This window comes from Lolium rigidum, chromosome 3 (genome assembly GCF_022539505.1).
Source record: "Lolium rigidum isolate FL_2022 chromosome 3, APGP_CSIRO_Lrig_0.1, whole genome shotgun sequence".
Taxonomy (NCBI): Eukaryota; Viridiplantae; Streptophyta; class Magnoliopsida; order Poales; family Poaceae; genus Lolium; species Lolium rigidum.
The window spans coordinates 22,094,372-22,100,001 of record NC_061510.1 but is presented as its reverse complement, the minus strand read 5'-3'; the positions used below and the strand labels follow the sequence as shown (position 1 = coordinate 22,100,001).

At 38.8% G+C, this 5,630-nt stretch overlaps 1 pseudogene; it reads left to right on the top strand.

Moving 5' to 3' along the window:
- The first annotated feature begins 393 nt into the window (after window positions 1-393).
- LOC124694490 lies at window positions 394-2,937 on the top strand (annotated as a pseudogene).
- The last annotated feature ends 2,693 nt before the right edge of the window (window positions 2,938-5,630 follow it).

Sequence of the window (5,630 nt, the reverse complement as noted above, 5' to 3'; positions counted from 1 at the left end):
CTGGCTCCTGCGTATCGCTACTCCTCTGCAGACGAAGCGGCCGCCTCTCGCCTCGCGGCTCGCCCTTCCCTATTCCCTTTGCTTCTCTTCCAGCGACTGCCGTGGTTCTCCGTTCTGCAGTTCTTTTCAGTCGATCAACCGAACAAGTGGTGAGGCCATCTACTGTCTACATCTTGCCCTCTCCAGTCTCCTCTCTCAATTTAAATCTCTCGTATATTTTTAGTGGTCTTTCCGTAGTAGTTGGCCCTGCCTAGGGCTACAGGAATTCTAAATTCGTTTTGACTTTTGTGCATCTATTTTGTAGGAGTCAACATGGGAAAGCCTAAATCGGGTCATCAAAAACGTAAGGAAAAAGAGAAGTACGAGGAATTTCTTAAAACTCAAGAAGGGGCAATGGATAAGTTTGTTAGAAAGAAAGCAAAAGTGTCCTCAGGTAATCAGTCAGGCGATGTTGATTCCTCGAGTATTGCACTTGCTATTGTTCCTTACATTGATCCTAGAGATGGTCAGACCGAGAAAGATAATAATGTTGAGGTAGAGGAAGATCATATTAACTTGAATACACCACCTGTTGAAGATGTTGATGATTCCTTTGAGTATGATATATTTGATCCAAGCCACTGGGATTCTCTTGTTCAGAAACAAATTGATATTTTAGCAGTAAAAGGTCTAAGAAGAGACAAATCAATTAAGAAAGGTCCCAAAGATAGATATTCTAGAAGGTTTTCTGCGCTATGCTATACTAGATTTCTATCAAATGGGGAGGAACATGATAGGGATTGGCTTGTCTACTCTAAGGACCTCAATAGAGTCTTTTGCTTTGCTTGTAAATTATTTACAAAAGGGCAGCGAAAAGGTCAGTTGGCTAATGAAGGTTGTAATGATTGGACACATATTATGAATAGATTAAAAGAGCATGAGACAAGTGCATATCTTGTTTTGAATATGACCAATTGGTATGAGTTGCGTAGTAGATTGGAAAAGCATCAGACTATTGATAAAGCTGCTCAACGCCAACTTGAGAAAGAAAAGGAGCACTGGAGAAAGGTTTTATTCAGAATTGTTTGCATTGTGAAATTTCTTGCTAAGCATAATCTAGCCTTTCGTGGTACAAAGAGTAAATTATATGAAGATAGCAATGGTAATTTCTTGGGTTTGATTGAGATGTTGGCTGAATTTGATCCTACTATTCAAGAGCATGTTCGTCGTATCACTAATGATGAAACTCATGTCCATTATCTTGATTTTAAAATTCAGAATGAGTTGCTATACTTGCTTGCTTTTTCTATTAAGTCTGAAATTATTAAGAAAATAAAGCGTGCAAAGTATTTCTCTATCATACTTGATTGTACCCCTGATGCAAGTCACCAAGAGCAAATGTCTTTAATTATAAGATATGCGGATTTATCTTCAACTCATGTTTCCATAGAAGAATCCTTTCTAGGATTTCTAGATGTAAATGATACAAGTGGGCAAGGACTTTTTGATGTGTTAGAGAATCAACTGAAGCTTCTTGATCTTGACATAAATGATGTGAGAGGACAAGGTTATGACAATGGGTCAAATATGAAAGGAAAGCATCAAGGGGTACAAAGGAAACTTTTGGATGTGAATCCTAGAGCTTTCTATTCTGCTTGTGGTTGCCATAGCCTCAATTTAACACTTTGTGATATGGCTAAGACTCGTGGTAGAGCTAAAGACTTCTTTGGAATCATCCAACGCATCTATACGACCTTCGCAAATTCTACTAAGAAGTGGCATATTCGAAGGAAAACATATCGGGATGGACACTCAAGTCGATGTATCGCTACGCGTTGGGAGAGTCGTGTTGATAGTGTTAAATCTATCGATTCCAATGCGCAGACATTCGAGAGGCTCTACTTCAGGTACAAAACTATTCTGATATAACATTTGTGTCATCTTTTGATATTTGGGTACTTCGGACTATAACATTTCAAACCCTTTCTTTTATTTCAGGTATCCGAAATTGATAATGATCCATTGTTAAGCAGTCAGGCTTTAGGTTTGGCAAAAAATGAACTTGGAGACTATGAATTTATAGTGGCAATAGTCGTTTGGTATGAGGTATTGTCAGTTGTTAATGTAGTAAGCAAATCCTTGCAAACAAAGGATATGCTTATTGATGTTGCTATTGAGAAAGTGCAAGGTCTTATATCCTTTTTCGAGGGGCACAGGGAAACTGGTTTCTTACAAGCAGTGGAGATAGCGAAAGGAATTGCACATGAGTTGGATATTGATGCAAAATTTCCTAAAAAGCGAGAAATAAAAAGAAAGAAACAGTTTGATGAGAACCCAGATGACACAAATGTTGCCACACAGTCTGCAGAGGAATCATTCCGAATCAACTATTTTATACCTCTTGTTGATCAAGCTATTTCGTCACTGAAAACCAGGTTTGAGCAATATGAAGGTTATCAGAAAACTTTTGATTTCTTATTTAGCTCTGAAACAATGCAGAAATTGGATAATGATAGTTTGAAATCTTCTTCCCTTGTCATAATCTTGAGGCTGCCCTTAAGGAAAAAAATCTGACAGTGACGCCAATGAAGATAGAAAATCTGACATTGATGCCAATGAACTCTATGTTGAGTTGAAGCTTCTTAAAGATTTCATTCCAAACGAAAATATGGGGCCTGTCGAAGTTCTGAGTTTTTGAAGCGGCATGGTTGTTTTCCTAATGCAAGTATTGCATATAGAGTTTTGTTGACCATTCTCGTGATCGTTGCATCAGCAGAACGAAGCTTTTCTAAACTGAAGCTATTGAAGTCCTATATGCGTACTACAATGACACAACAGAGACTTAATGATTTGGCCACAATATCACTTGAGAGTGAAGTGTTGGAGAAGATTGGTTATGAGGATATTATTGAAGATTTTATTTCAAAGAACCCTCAGAGAATGATGTTGTTCAAATAAATATTATGCACCCGGGAGTTTAATAGGTATGCTTCTTGATATATGTAATTTCTATGCAATATACTATGGCAATATGCGTTATAATTCTCGAATAGTCAAAAATTTCTAGTATTATAAGGCCTGGTTTAGAGTTTTCGCACAAGGCCCTAAATTTTGCCGGCTCGGCCCTGCCTGGGGCCCCCACACCATAGGGCCGCGCGGGCCAGCCCCTGGCCGCGCCGGCTTATGGGGAGGGCACCCTGTTGCCCCTCATGCGCCGCCTCTTCGCCTATATAAGCCCTTTCGACCTAAAAACGCGATACCAATTGACGAAACTCCAGAAAGACTCCAGAACGCCACCACATCGCGAAACTCCGTCTCGGGAGCCAGAAGTCTCCGTTCTGGCACTCCGCCGGGACGGGGAATTGGAGGAGATGATCGCCGCCATCACCACCGACGCCTCTACATCAACCAGCCATGTTTCCCCCATCCATGTGTGAGTAATTCCCCGCTCGTAGGCTGAAGGGGATGGTAGGGATTGGATGAGATTGGTCATGTAATAGTGTAAGATTGTTAGGGCATAGTGCCTAGTGTCCGTAATTGGTACTTTGATGATATTGTTGCAACTTGTTATGCTTAATGCTTGTCACTAGGGCCCGAGTGCCATGATCTCAGATCTGAACACGTTATTGTTTCATCATGATATTCATTGTTTATGGTCTTACCTGCAAGTTGTATACACATGTCTCTGTCCGGAACCAATGGCCCCGAAGTGACAGAAATCGGGACAACCGGAGGGGATGGTAGTGATGTGAGGATCACATGTGTTCACGGAGTGTTAATGCTTTGCTCCGGTACTCTATTAAAAGGAGTACCTTAATATCCAAGAGATTCCCTTGAGGCCCTGGCTGCCACCGGCCGGTAGGACAAAAGATGTTGTGCAAGTTTCTCATTGCGAGCACGTACGACTATAATTGGAACACATGCCTATTGATTGCTTTGTACTTAGACACCGTTTTATTATTATCTCGCAAATGCCCCGCTTGATTGTTACATGAGTTTCTCTCATCCATGCAACGCCCGTTATCCGTCCCCGTGCCTACGGTATTTTAATCTTGTTGTTTACTATATTCACTACTCGCTGTCTCCGTTACTCTGTCGCTGTTATTTTACTACCGCTATCGCTATAAAACCGTTACTATCGATAAACTCTTGCGAGCAAGTCTCGTTTCCAGTGCAGCTGAATTGACAACTCCGTTGTTAAGGCTTTCAAGTATTCTTTGTCTCCCCTTGTGTCGAATAAATAAATTGGGTTTTACTACCCGCGAAGACTCGCCGCGATCCCCTATACTTGTGGGTCATCAAGATCGTTTTCCGGCACCGTTGCCGGGAGGTATAGCTCTACTCATAAGTTCACCTCGGGGAGTACACTCTACCTCTCTCTCTGTTTTTATTTTGTTTTACTTTGTTTTGCTTAGTTTACTTTTGCCTAGTTTATTTGTGCTTAGTTTATTTCTGTCTTGTTTTATTTTTCTTAGTTTACTTTTGTCTAGTTTCTTTTTTGTCTTGTTTTACTTTTCTCATATACCCAAAAATCCATAAAAAAATTGAAAAACCTAAAAATTAAAAACTCGTCGTTATGGGAGAACCCATAACCTACTTGGAGCTTATAGAATATTATAATAATTATAGAGAATCAAGAGCGGGAAAAGTTATGAGTGTTGTGATAGAAAAATTGAATACAATTGCTAAAATCTTGCTTAAACGCCATGATATAAACTGTTGCTCTAAACAGGATACTAAACTTCTTAAATTTCAATGTGGCTTTAGTGAGGAATTTTTAATTAAGAACTATAATCGTAATAGCTATATTCATTTTGGGTTTGAAGAGGTAGAACAATTTGTCATATTTATGGGAACCTCTGAGATAGAATCCTTCATGGTTAAAAATTATGAAACTTGTGTTGTTTGTAAGGACCTTAAAGATTATGTCTCTTCTATCCTTAATTTTTGCAATGAAAGTTACACTGATAATCCTTATATCATTGATTATAACGAGAGACTCATTAATGCACAAGAATGCACTCACAATTTGCAGGAACCTGTGGAAGAAGAAATTGATGAACCTTAAAGCTCATTGGATGAAAAAGAGGAGGAAATTGATGAACCTGAAAGCTCATTGGATGAAAAAGAAGAGGAGAGTGATGAACAAAAGGAGGAAGAATGGATTAGCTACCCATGCCAACCTTCTAATGAGAGTAACTCTTTATCTCTTACACTATTTGATTGTCCTCCATGCTTTCCGAAAGAGGTTGAATGTTATGTTCCTGTGGATTCTCTTGAAATATTCCCTATGAGTAAAACTTGTGAGAATAATTATGCTACTGTTATTTATGATAATCCATGCTACTTTGATAAATCTTATGATAATGCTTTGTTTGTGCCTAATGTCGAAATGCATGGTACTAAAGAATTTTGCGTAGCAAATGTTTATGATAAAGCTCTTGATGATGGTCCTATGTTACTTGATAATATTAATTGTACTACTATTGAAAATGGGATTGGATAGTTCTTGACTTTATCTATGAGTCCCATATCCTTTGAGATTGATCAATCATCTTGTTATATTATTGATAAAAGTGGGTTTGAAAGTTTTAATCCTATTATTTCTGAGCTTGATAAAAATTATGTGTTTATGAATCATGAAAAGCATG